Source organism: Lactuca virosa, chromosome 5 (genome assembly GCF_052849685.1).
Source record: "Lactuca virosa cultivar CGN04683 chromosome 5, Lactuca_virosa_CGN04683_v6, whole genome shotgun sequence".
NCBI lineage: Eukaryota > Viridiplantae > Streptophyta > Magnoliopsida > Asterales > Asteraceae > Lactuca > Lactuca virosa.
This window is the reverse complement of record NC_136430.1, coordinates 148,677,401-148,692,249: the sequence shown is the minus strand read 5'-3', so window position 1 is coordinate 148,692,249 and position 14,849 is coordinate 148,677,401.

Here is a 14,849-nt window from a genome sequence, read left to right as displayed (position 1 = left end):
TTTCGACTTTTGCTGCTGGAAATGGACTAGAAACATTACCCTAAACTATTTTGATGTTTTAAAACCTGTTTTAGATGGTGTAATGTTTGTGCTAATCCATTTACAATGGCCCATATCAAAGTTACATGTTTATATGTGTTCATATGTTCTTGAAATTTTGATATGATATTCATGTTCTTATGAATTATTGTTAGATCATATGAATTGTTTGCTAAATTGTTTATTAATTAATTCTTGATCATTTATGTGTTTTAATGGAGTCCATAATTTGTCCTCAAGTTATGGATTTCCAAAGGTCACTTTCTTTTATGCACATTTAAAACACATAAGTTACATGAAAATGAAGAGTCTTCATTTTTATGAACCATTAATTCATAAGTTATGGAATGAAAAGTTTTGAATAGTTTCAAAACTTGTCCTCAAGTTTTGGAATTTGTAAAGTTGCACACACTTTAATATACTTTAATTCCACCCCTTAGAGTTTTAAAAGTTAAAATTCAACCCTTATACTATTTATAACATTAATGGTTAATAATTATATATATATATATATATATATATATATATATATATATGTATATATATATATGTATAAGATTAAGTCGTTTTACCGTTAGTAGGCCTCATTCACGAAGCCGGTCTATAAGGGGGGGTATAAGGTTGTTTCCTATAAAATGGCAGCTTAATGGGTGTCCATTCTCACCCACCGCTTCCTTGATCGGTGGAGGGTCGTTAGCCGAACGGGTAGGACAATGACTTTAAATTCTCATTAAAAGTATAATGATTATTATAAAGTAACTAAATGTTTTTATAAATTCCCAATCTTAGTTACTTTAGGAAAATGTGAAAATGGTGCTAACCCATGAAATTCACACTTTGTACCTTACCAAGTCGTTGATGGAGCGTGTGTGGTTAACCGGCACACTAACTTGGACTAGTAAGGATCACGAAGGGTGACTTAATGTTTATCATAGATTGGTGGAGCGCGTGTGGTTAACCGGCACATTGATTAGGTGATAATATTAAGGTTACCAAGTGAATTTGCGTGGTTATTCACACCTTGTTTTGTGATCCTCAGCATCCCAGTCACAAAATTTGAGAGGGCACAATCGAGATTGAAACATGCCATTGAAAAGTTCAATGAATCTCAAATGATCTAGGAGTTTCAAATCCAATTAAAACCTAATAAATTATTTCATTTTTCATGGTGGAAATTGGTGAATCGTCATTCGGCTACCTTCAAATATTCTATAGCTTGGATTACGGCATCCCTCTTCCAAGTTATAAAATATTGTGTTGGGTCCTAGCCTTAATATTTCAAAAACCAATTAAAACCTAATAAATTATATTAAGGATTTTAAATCAACTAACTTGAATATCTCCCAAAAGGTGTCTGGTTCAGACAATTATGATCTTCCCAAATCTCTTGGCACAAGCTTTCCTAATGAAGATGATGTTCCGTGGAAATCATATTTCTCTTCCTCCACCTCCTCCAATTATTCTCCCTAACCCACAAGTTCTTGAATAGTTCAAAGTCATTCAAGCCCTATTGGCAAGCAAGGTCTATGTGTGCTCACATATTGACAAGTTGGGAGAGTTGGGTGTCAAAGTCTCAAGAAAGTTGGTTGGTCAATCACTTTCTAAGTCACACAGTAAGTTCCTTTAGGACTACTATGTAAGAGACTATGACATGACCCTAATGATCTTATCTATTTGCTTGGTGCTGCTGCATCAGCAATGATTTGGAGCACTAGTAAAGCAAATTTGATTAGTAGATCAACTTCCCAAACTACCATGGACATTGACAATTGGTAACATTGGATATCAAGAAAAGTTTTTATTCCCAATGGAAAGGGATCGGCCATAGTCAACTCGGTTGACCAAATGGTAAAGAGAAAGGCTAAGTCTGAGATAGTCACATGTACCATCACCAAAGGGTCCGTATGTTTATATTGCCAAAGGAAGGGGCATTGGTTGCGAAGATGCCCTAACTACCTGAAAGATCTGAGAGAAGGTCAAAAAGTTTGACTCTGCTTCAGGTAAGTCCACTATCTAACTCTCGTTCCTATTTGAAGGTTCTTAATACATGTTGATGTATGGCAGGATCAAGCAAAAGGAAGGAAACTTAAAGAAAGAGTATGCTGAATCTGATCGCGAAGATAGATTTCAATCGCATGGTTCGAAGATCGGATTCTTGAGCTACTACTTAGGAGTTATGATAGATTGCTAGAAAATATGTAATAGCATAGTTTCCATTTAAAGTTGCATTGTAAGGAAAAAGTTTTTCCCTCATTTTATAAATAAATAAAATTTTTGTTTTTCTTTGTTTTATATCTCCTTGCAATGATATTTATGGAAAGTTAATGTTTGTATGTTTCTAGCAATAATGAACTTGATTCTTTCATCTGTGGTAGTGTCTAAATTTACCAAATAAGGAAAGATTCTCATCACCCAAGTTTCAATTGGACCGAAACTTGGACTCATGCAGGTTGTAATGCATGATGAATGAGAATTTTAATTTTTGGAAAGTTAAGACTAATTCCCTGACCACATGTATATGTGAGTCAGGTGAAAGACTAAAGGATCGGGTACACTGGGTGTGTGCAGGTCAAAGTCCACCACAAAGATCGATAAGACTATTCCTCATGATTTACTAAATTTTAGTAAATATGGTTGTACCTACAAGTTTAAGTATAATTCTAAAACATTGGAAGAGTTTCGATGTATGGCAGAACGAATAGGAAGAATCAAATTTGGCAGAAAGATAAAAGTTTCTCAAATCTAAAAAGATAGGAGAGTACTTTAGTATCATGTTTTATGATCATCTTAATGATTTTGAGACCATATCACAATTCATCCTCTAGGGACATCTTAGTGCATTCTTATGGCTAAGAAGAGGATTCATGAATTATTGAAGTGGTTAAAATCAAGAAGATGAGTCATACTTCGTTCCAAAACAATTCTTAGAGTCATACTCCAAGATTGTAACCTTGAGTGACATAAATCAAGGTTTATTAACACTTGTCAAAAGTAAGAGTAAAATGTGTCCTACTCTTGTACATTTGAAATTGGTAAGTTGTGATGTTTTGGATAAAACAGAGACCAACTTAGACCAATTGTATGAAGTGTTTATCTTGATAAGAATCCGCACTAACTCTTGAATATTTGTTTGGTTGTCAAGGAATGGTTCTTGACAAAGAGAAACTTATATGTCAAGAGGACAGTGGGAGTCTTAAAGGTCTTGAAAGTTTCAAGAGCTAATCAAGGATAAAACCTATAGTTTATCGCTAGCACACGACTTGAGGTTTGTAACCTATCGTGTTGACATAATTCTTGTTTCTGTGACTATTCCGGTAAAGTTGACTATGTATGTGAGTTATGTGAGTTCTCAATTGTGTGCATAACAACTTGGAAGCAATGGTGGGCCCTTGTGCTACCAAGAGGGAAAAAATCAAGATTGAACAAGTTCAATCCATATGGTTTTGAGTTTGTCACTACCCTTGTCTTGTGATTATGGTTGTGAAAAATTCTTATGGAACGGAACACATACACCATAAAATCTAAGTGTCATAAGGTTTCTTTCCAATTCATGAAAATGATGGTGAGGAAATGCTTTCACTAAGTAGATTTTAAGTAGATAGCAATTGTGATATTTGCATTCTCAAAGTCGTTAGTGGAGCGTGTGTGGTTAACCGGCACACTAACATGGACTTGTGAGAAATGGCAAAAAGGTCTAAACATTATGATTACGACATCCCTCTTCATAATTGTTTAGACACACATGTGAGCTATGTAAGGAAAGATGTATGAGTCTGAGAAGCTTAAATAAAGTTTTATCGAAGCATCTCGTATCAGAAGTCTGAACTTTGGTGATGAAAGTCAATAAGTATTGATTTCTAGAAGTGGATTTCTGAGTATATGTCAAAGCTAGTGGGAGCATAATTGTTATGCTAAATAATTATCATGCTAATGGGAGCATAATCAATTATTATAAGTATTGTTAATTATAGAAAACAAAAGCTTCGCTTGGAAAAGGTTGTTTTGCTATAATTAAGGGAGAGAAGATTATACTTCATTTCAATCCTAAAAGTTTAGATTGAGATTTCAATCATATTTAGTCAAGGATATATATATATATATATATATATATATATATATATATATATATATATATATATATATATATATATATATATATATATATATATGAATTTTATGTTGGAATGGTTCAACATAAGGGAATTCTATATATATTGCGTTCTCAAATTCGATTATGATTACGGCATCCCTCTTCATAGTCGATTTTTGAAAACATGGCAAATAAAAAATATTGTAGCAAAAGACTGATCTAGTATCAGGTCTTTGTGTGAGACATCATGAATCGTGTCCCATATGCTTCGGGTATAGGATCGATCACATGTGCTATAATATTTATCCGTTCTAAATTTTCAAAATGCCTAGAGCATTAAGAGGGAAAAAGGAATAAAACGGGATATGACTGAAATGATTAAGCAATTGTCGAGAACAATCTGAGGTTTACCTAAGATTGGTTTCTCATGGACAGTTGGAAGTATGATGTTAAATTTTGGAAAGGGCCATATTGACATATTCTGAAAAGAGGTAGCTCTTGTTCAGAAGTGATAGTCAAAATGGGAATATGGAAATGTTTTCATATTGGGAGTTGGATTTTAAGAATCTATGAGAAAGTTAGAAACTTTTATGCAAGAAGGATATTCAAAGGAATGTACTTTGAATGTGAGACTTCATTTCCATGGAATTGATCTCCACTGGAATACTTTGTAATGTCTGTTGTCAGGTCTCTATGGCATTTGTGTATAATCATTGCAAGAGGAACAATGCATATGAGTTTAAAATCTAACAGATTACAGTAAATGACAAGAATTTGATATTCCTACATTTACGGTAAGGATTTGTGATTGTGAAATGAGAATCATTGGAATCGTGTTCAATTGATCTACTTCACAAAGTAAGGATCATAGACAAACATAGTTTGCACTTGGAGTATGGCATGACTATTGTTTAGAAGACATAGTGTACATGCTTGGAGCATGGGACAACTATTGTTTTAATTCAAGTGTTAAGTTGATAAATCGAAACAGAATAATGTGGAATCAATATGGTGATGAATAAAAGGTGTTTTATTTATATTCATAAGTACTGAGACCATATTGGATTCAATTATTCTTGTGTTTCACTTTGCAAGTTTTGACTTCCATAATATGTGGGTTATTCTTTCCGAATGACTAAGTTATTCAAACTTCCACAGTTGGTCATACGTCGGAAGTAGGTATGAATTAAGTATGTCATGAATTGGGCTTGTAGATGACTAAAGGTGTTTAGCCATAGCAATGGTTGCTACAAAATTCATGAGTGCTCAGAAGTTCTGAGTATTGGAATAAACCCACGCTCACTTGCATCACTTCATGGAATTTATCTCGAGTGATCGTGAGACGGTAATATCATATAAGTCTTCAAACCTAGAGATATGAGTTGTTGCCTATGAGTTGGTTGTGCGTTGATTGCACGGAAACGCGTCAGTAACTTGATGTTATAAAACGTGCCTTTGTGTACAATTCAACAAGTAGTAGAACAAGCATATGAGTCGAAGTTTATCTGTTCCTTCTTGGATTAGAAGCGATATCTGGGTTCCTCGATGATTTTGTCTTGACCTATGTACCGGGCCCGGTCAGAACTAAATTGATGTGTTCGATTAAGTTCTTTTTCAAACAAATCGGAAATCGGGAAACAAACTGTTGGACAATAAGTAAGACATTGTTCCATGTATTTGTCCGGCTGATATCATGAGAGCAGAGGGTTATATGATCACTTATCTAAAATGGCGCTTCATAGTTCAACAGAGTTTTCGAGAGCTACGATTGTCGGTTGGTTCCTGAAACTATATAGGCAAATACAGTTATCAGAGTTATCCAAGTGGGAGACTATTGGATAAGGTGTCTAAGTCCATAACTTATTTGGTATATACTTGACCCGACCCGACATGGTCCATTTGGGTTGCACTCCACCCGAACTATTTATATGGATAATATTATGAGAATAGTATGTTTTATTAATATATTATAAGTTATAATATATTAATATGAAATCATATTATTTAATTATTATTGATCTTAAATTAATTATGAATTAATTTAGTGATCAAAAGGTGACTAATTAAATATGGGCTATTATATTTATATAGTGTGGGCTAATACTCATTAGGAAATGGGCTAAGCTTGCATGGGAGTCCATGGATGATCCATGGAGCGTTTAACCCAGGGATCCTTGGAAAAGGAAAAGACATGGGTTATTAGGGTTTACATGGTTCATAACCCTAATCATCTACACTATATAAAGAGGCTTGTGATGCTTGAAATGACACTATGTGTGTGTACATAAGAGTGGCCGATTTCTAGAGCTTATATACTCTCTCATAAAGTTTTCCAAGTTTGTGGTGTTTTGTGATTTCCATTTGAGGAATTCACATTATTGGTGCTAGGCTCTCAAACTCCTAAGGAATCAACTCACTACTAAAGTTATGTAATTATTCTAGTATCTTTTATGTTTAAAAGTACCCCATGTCATGCTAGATAGATTATGAACCTTGGAAAAATTATTTTTCATGTATTTTAGTCAAACATAGATCCAAGGTTTCTAGGGTTGCATGAACACCTTAGGAGTGTTAGAATGCTCAAAACCCAACACTTAGTGCGTTATGAATGGACGTTGGCAGCTATGGATTTAGTGCCTTATAGATGATCATTGGCATCTATGGACTTAGTGCCTTACAAATGAACGTTGGCGGCTACAGATTTAGTGCCTAATAGATAACATCAACAACTATGGACTTAGTGCCTATTAGATAAACCTTGACAGTGAGGGACTTCGTGCCTATTCCATAGGATAATCCTTAGGAATAAATATGGAAGAATAAATGATTCTTAGGGTAGATCCTTAAGAATAAAGAAGATAAAGAGGATGGGTAATTGGGTTAATTGTTCGACATGAAGTATGTGAAGAAACAAATTAACTATATTATTTTGGGTTGAAAACCCTTTGTATTCACCAGGTTTCCCAACCTGACCCACTCAGTTTATTTTTATCACATGTATTGATGTGAAGATACATTACACTAAGAGATTAAATGAGATGTAAATCACTAGTGTAAATGAATGTAAGGTCTGTTTATGCATATGTTTCTGTATTGACAATGACATCCAAATGTTTTAATATAAATAAAATACATTTCTTCGGAAATGATTTGATAATATATTTATCATATTTTTTTTCTAGGAACAAATTCCGCATTATTGTTCCTTAAAAAGGATACTCTGATTTTTAAATAAGCATAAATAAAATTTTTAAAATGACCGTGAATTTGGGGATGTCACACTATGTACTCACCAGGTTTCCCAACCCGACCCACTCAGTTTATCTGTATCACATGTATCGATACGAAGCTACATTACACTGAGAGATTAAAGGAGATGTAAATTACTAGTGTAAATGAATGTAAGGTCTGTTTATGCTTATGTTTCTGTATTGACGATGATATCCCAAAGTTTTAATATAAACAAAAATACATTTCTTCGGAAAGGCTTTGATAATATATTTATCATGTTTTCTGGGAACAAATTCCACAATATTATCTTTTAAAATGAATACTCTGATTTTCAAATAAGCATAAATAAAATTTTTAAAATGACCGTGAATTTGGGATGTCACAGTTGGTATCAGATCTGTAACATCCCAAAATCTGAGGCCAAAAATTTCACTTTTGATTAGGTGATTTATAAAATGGTTCATCAAACGTTGCAAAAATCATGTCAATACATAAAACTATAATATCATGTCTCAAAACCAAATCATCTGGAATAACAAAATATCAGAGTACAATCCCAGAAAACTCTAAGCGGAAATCGTATGTGTGCGTGTGTGATGCGCTGCTACACCGCCGACTCCTTCACCTTGGACGAAGAGGTACCTGAAACCAACTGAAACTGTAAGCACGAATCTTAGTGAATTCCCCCATCATACCACATACCATACGATCACAAAGCATACATACTGCCGGGAAATTCTGGGGCGCCCGTCCTACCCATGTCAAGCCATTCTGGGGTGCTGACCTACCCATGTCAAGCCATTTTGGGGTGCTGACCTACCCATGTCAAGCTATTCTGGGGTGCTGACCTACCCATGTCAAGCTATTATGGGGTGCTGACCTACCCTCCGGTCTATCTCAACCGAACTCGGGGACTATTTCACCCCCTACTACTAACACTTAATATCATATCATAATCATGCTGTCAGACATATCTGGGGTGTCCGACCTACCCATTGGTCCTAGCGACCGAATCGGGGACTAGTCCCCTTCTACTGATACTATCTCACATAACATAGTAACTAGCAAACTAGCATACTCACATATCTAACAAACTAGCATGCTCACATATCCAACAATAACAGACCAGACAATTATCACAGAGATAATCGTCCCAATATCAATCACTAGTGGGCCGGCCTTGGTGCCTTAGACCCACTTCTACTAGAAGGTAACTCACCTCGATGTCGCGTAGTGTCTGAACTGTCCTCGGTGTGAAGGTCGGCTCTCCTCGACTCCTTAATCCCTACACGACATCCCTCAATTCATCAAACAGAACATACAACCCTAACCAGGGTCAATACCAAAACCAGGCAAAGTCAACATTGGTCAAAGTCAACACCCAGTTGACCTGACTCGCCGAGTTGTTCTACCAACTCGTCGAGTCCATGCCCCACTAACCCGATCCAACCCCGACTTCACTCGTTGAGTCTAGCAAGAACTCGATAGGTTCTCCTTCATCCAAACCATCGGGACCATCTTCATCCGACTCGCTAGGTTCTTCCTTGAACTCGACGAGCTCATCTCCCTCATAAGAATGTGTCCGGTCTATGACTCGCCGAGTTGTATGAACAACTCGTCGAGTCCATCTTCAAAGATTGGGAGATTGCCTTGGACTCGCTGAGTCTGTTCATACACTCGTAGATTCCCATGATTCCCAGGTCCCTTTTCGCGTCTAAACATCTACGGGACTTTCCTCCCTAACAACTGGTCCATCCACAGAAAGGATTTGGTGGTCATTACACCGCGACTCGCCAAGTCCCAAGAACAACTCGACGAGTCTATCCTTGAGCAACACTATACAGTCGATTTCGGTGAGCCTTAACACCTCAAAACCATAGATCTGGCCCCCTAATGTCCATTTCATACGTAAAGCTCCAAACTTGGTGCACATGCATGGGGGCTTTGGCTCAAAACGCCATAAAAGGTGCTCTACAAGATGCATGGTGTCACACCCCAAAACCAAGAACGGCGGAAACGTTCTGGGGCGGAGGACGTCATGTACAGTATCACAACAATGCAAAGTAGTAAACAAGCAACAACATCATCCATTGCATTAATAATATAATTTAATACAAGTGTGTTCTGTCAAGTTATATAGACACCAAAAATATGAATCAAAATAAAAGATGAGTCTTGAGCGAGATCCATCTTCTCAAAACCTGGCACCGGTACCTGTCTACTGGTGACCTGAGAATACAAGTTATTTTGAAAGATTTTATCAGCTTTAAAGCTGGTGAGTTCACAAGTATATTAGTGTCTGTATTTGTATGAAAGTGTTTGTAAGTATGTAATGTATAAGTTTGAAAATGTTTGTAAGTGTTTGAATTCTCCTAGAAAACCCTATGTTTCCTACTAAAAGTAGCCTTCTACCAAGGCATCTAGTGGTCGTATGTGTGTCTCTTGTAAGAGTATGTATTTTCCCAAATCTGACTATCATTAACCAAAAATATAGTTTTTACATTACTGTTTATTGTGTGAGGATCACAAAGTGAATGTAATGGGAAAATGAAATAGTACTGTAGTGTTGTATTAAGTAACTACTGCTGTACTAACTACCTTAAACCAATTGTTATTTAAAGTACCATGTGATCGGCCTGTACCATACTACCGACTATAAACACGACGATGTAAGACGTCGGAAGAAATGACGTTTGGCACCCGTAGACTTGCAAGTCCCACTGCAGCGAGCAGCAAGGTGTAGGATAGTCAATCCAGTATAGATCTATACACAAACTCAACGCTCTCCAGTTAAGGAGATTCTGGATACAAAACGAGCCATGACAGGTGATGCCATGCCCCGTTACGTGGCTCACATAAATGTAGTAATGTTCTAGTATATGTATGTGCTAGCTGTATTGTGTGTTCTCTCTCTGTCTAGCATGTATGTATGTTCTCACTGTATGGTATTGTTTGTTTCTCATCATAGTATTCTCTATCTGTATGTTATGTTCTCTCTGTATGGTATTGACTCATGTATGAACTGACTCATTGTATGTTTCTCTGTTCTAGTAATAGTATTAGTAACATCCTAAACTATACCTATTATAGTTTACTAGTAATGTTGTTTGAATGTATGAACATGTTTGTATACCTTTGCTACCCAAAGGTATTGAATGAAAGAAGGAACTTTTATATCTATATACATACACATAATATATAACTAGGATTCAAACGACCTTCATACAAATAACCTGAATACCCTAAGTCCACAACCAAACAAGGAACAGGAAGTAAGGTGAGCTATCAGTCCTAAGTCCTTTCAATCCTACTTATATAACTATATCTATATAGATACACATTTAACATAATATAAGTTTAAAAGAGTTTAATAAAAGTATTTGACATGTAAAAGAGTTTAATAAAACAGTTTGAAGTAAAACAGTTTGATAACACAGTTTGAAAAGTAAGAAATCCACTTGTTTGGTAGTTATTAATCACATGTGATTGATATAATAACTATAATAGTTCAACTTGTATTCCCCTCCATAAAAGTATTTAAAATCATTTAAAAGGTTGATTAAGGGGTATGAACTCACCTGTAGTGAGTGGTTTGGATGAACGGATGTTATAGGATGTTAAGTGTCAAGTGAAGACTTGAGCACACACAAGGATCCTAGTTAACATATAATAACACATATATGTATCCAATTAGTCATTAAACAACTAATTAACCAAGTTAAGACATCCTAAGACATGTAAAACACTTGATTTCAGTGCTATAAGTACTAAGGATTGCATCTAAGGGTTGTAGGACCTTGCATTTGAGTTTAGGGTCCAAGGGTAAAGTCTTTTGGAGTTTACGGTTTTGGGACCAACTCCCTTGGAGTTTACGGTCGTAAACCCATGAGTTTACGGCCGTAAACTCATGGTAACTCCACCATTTCGTGTTTTGAAGCCTATAAGTCATAAAGAAGCATTCCTACTTCAAGTCTAAGCCTTAGGAAGTGATTGTGGAATCATTTCACCCCTTTGTAGAGTTTACGGCCCCTTTGGGAGGGTTTGTGGTTGAAGAAGCTTGAGATAAATGGTGTTGTGTGCTGCCAAGGTGTTAAAGGAATGAAAGGAAAGGGGTCTATCCTTTATATAGGGTGGGTGTGCTGTCAAGAAGGGAGTGTGCTGCCAGGAGCTGTGTGTGCGGCCGCACACCCATGTGTATGGCTGTACACTCCCTCTAAAGGTGTGTATGGCCTCGTTTTGACAGTATACGACTTGCTGACTCATTCCTAGACTCAACCTTGGTCATACTCAAGCTTAGAATCACTTAAACGAATCCTCAAACAGTGCGAGAAGTTAACAAAACATGTTTAACTTTGATTGAATTGACTAAGTGTGCGAGATAAAAGTTTCGGGTTGTCATATCATCCCCCCGTTAGAGGGAATTTCGTCCCGAAATTCAAGAATAAGAATATAACTCATGGTATTGAAAAAGATGGAGGTACTTAAGATTCATGGGACTCTCGTGCTCCCAAGTGAATCCAAGTTCCTGGTTGACATTCTAGCGGACCTTCACTATCGGGATGTGACGTTATTTTGATCACTCGACTTCTCGATTTGCGAGCTCGGATGATTCTCTCACAAAGTGTAGGCTCTCGTCTAACTCGAGGTTATCGAGGGGAAGTCGTAGGTGTCTCATCAGACGGACACTCATTTCGGGTTGAAGTGAGGAAGGCTGGATGGATTTTGTTGAGTTCTCGGGGTAACCGGAGTTTGTATGCTTACGAGACCGATCCTAGCAAGAGTCTCGTACGGTCCAACGTATCTTGATTTTAGCTTCCAACGCTTCCCGAGCGTATTAGGCCTTCCAAGGATAAGACTTGCAAAAGGGTACGTCCACCAATTTGGAACTTCAAGGGTTTTTGTCTCTCATCGGTCGTAGCCCTTTCGTACAATCTTTTCTGCCGTTTCTCGGATAATTTCAGGACTCGTGAGAGTGCTGTCGGGGACTTGACTTTTGTCTATTTGCGTGTCGCCCATATCAGCCCAGCACAGATGGGGTCTGTACTTATGGCTATAGAGGGCTTCGAACAACGCAGCCTTGCTACTGGAAATGTCACCGTTGTTGCAAGAGAGTCCAATTAAGGATAGATGTGTGTCCCATGACACATCTTCAATTGCCCGGATGGTTCTCTTACTTTGTCCTTCTCTTTGCGGATGATACTCTTCGTATGAATACTTTCTAATTTCGAAGAGAGATGAATTCTTTGAAGTTCGCATCTGGTTGTCGTCACGAGCGACGGGAGTTTCGCGATCGAACGATTTAAGACAAAAGGATTTGGTATAACATAGACTTAGTCGAGCTAGACAGAATGGTGTCGTAGAATCGCGCGTCAAGTTAGTCCGGGAGGATCGTTTTGCTAGTACATTGGCATCCCTAAATGAATGTCTCTGGTATTTTCTGCGTTTGATTTGGACTTGGTGGGTACTACTAATGCGAGGGTCCAGATGTTTTGAAACTATGGGCTCTCGATGGAATGGTTCCCATTATATTTTCCTATCATTGCTTGGCGTATATAAGTCATGTATAATTACAACCGACTCCAACATATTCACTAAGCTGTCATACTTTACTCATTAGGGTATGTCGTGATATAATTTGGACAAGAAAGTAATCACGATCATGAATGATTATTGAGGTTTTCGAAAACGTACCAAAACACTATAAGGTTCTTTGATGCTTCCCGTTTTCTGAGGTCAGACTCCTCCTGTCTCCTCATTGTTCTCCTCTGTTGGGCAGTCTCTTTTGAAATGTCCCATACTACCACAGAGGTGAGATGTTGGACTTTCCCCAACATTGGTAGTCAGAGTGACGAACTTAACTAGGGCCCTACAACTGCGGGAGGTGTGCCCCTCCCTGTTGCATCTAGTGCAATGCGGCACTCGGCAGACTCCATGATGATGGTAGTTGCATTTGCTGCAGTGCGGGAGGTTTCCCAAGTAGGGTGTGGTTTGGGTTGGAACAGTAGGGCTGACTGGGGTATTGACTGTCCCAATCCGCCGCCTTTCAGTAGGTCTTTGGGTCGAACAACTTCCTTTGAACTTTCGTTTCAGGATGTTAGGTTGGGAATCAGGTGTGTCCTTTCCAGTAGGTACTTGTGGTTGAGATTGATTAACACCAAGGTTTGGATTGCCAATAACACATCCACCCATATTGGTGTTGTTAGCGTTAAGAACAGCTAGGGCAGCTGCTACGGCTGCTGTGACAGTAGGTTGGAACGTAGCTGAATCCATCTGAAGGATTGGTGTCTTGTCGGTGGGATGGTTACGTTTCTTTGGAGGCATGATTCTGCTACATGTCAAGAAAAGAAGCTTGTGAGCAACAATGGTTGCCTCTGGATATATCCCAAATGTTTATCTATGCATTGAGATTTTTCCCCGTTTTATTATCTGACTTTCATTGATTCGACCCTCATCCCCACGATGTGGTCTTAGCAAAGAATAGAAAAAATTTGGGCACAAAAAAGTTTGCATACAATAAGTTTACGAACTCCTGGTTGCTCAACTCATCGGGCTGGCTGAGTAACTCTCGCATTTTTCTGTTGGCTCTTGACGATATGGAGATTTGGCTATAAGGGTAGTTCCGAGGATCAAGTCGATATGGGATTCAACTTGGCACTCGGAAGAAATCCCCGGAATGTCTTTGGGGAAGACATCGGGAAATTGCAGACTTCGAAGATGCTCTCGAGGCTTGACGCAGGAAATGATACGAAGGTTCGACAAATCTTATCACTGAGACCAGTGAGGATTTCGTCGAAGGGAAGATTGAGACGAATCGATTTCTCGAAGCAAAGAATATCAGCACGATTTGAGGCTTAACAATTCCGTGTCGATTAGGATATCGAAGCTGATACGAAAATGATGGGGATAAGGAATAATCATCTGAATATATCTTATGATTCACGTTTTGAGGACAAAACAGTGATGTGACCTTGATAAAGTTGCTTACTTTCCATGCTATCGATCTAAGGTATACTTTTGACAATGAAAATCTTCAAATGAAATATGATAGTTGCCACCATTATCGATATCAAGATTACACAGAGTTTGGAAAATTTGACCTAGGAGTAGGTCTACCACATACCAACAGAGGAACAATTTGACAACATAAAGAACTAGTGAATCGGCACTTGCAAGACAAGAATGTCTACAGAGAAAGGAGCTACTTAGAACAAAAATAGGAAAGATATTCCAAAAGGAAGGACAAGTAGAATATTTCCTACTGGCGACGGGCACTTCTCGGGCGGAACCTTAGGTTAGTCAACTGGCGCTCCATGTCAAGCAGGCGACTCTTGTATACTGATTGGCGTGCTCGGAGCTCCAAGACCTCAGCTCGAGTTGTAGCTAGCTCTCGCTGATGGGCTTTATGGTCTCTCAAAATCCTCATATGAGCAACCTCGAGACTGCGAATACGGTTTGTGTTGGCATCCGAGTCTGCCTCGAGTTCCACAGT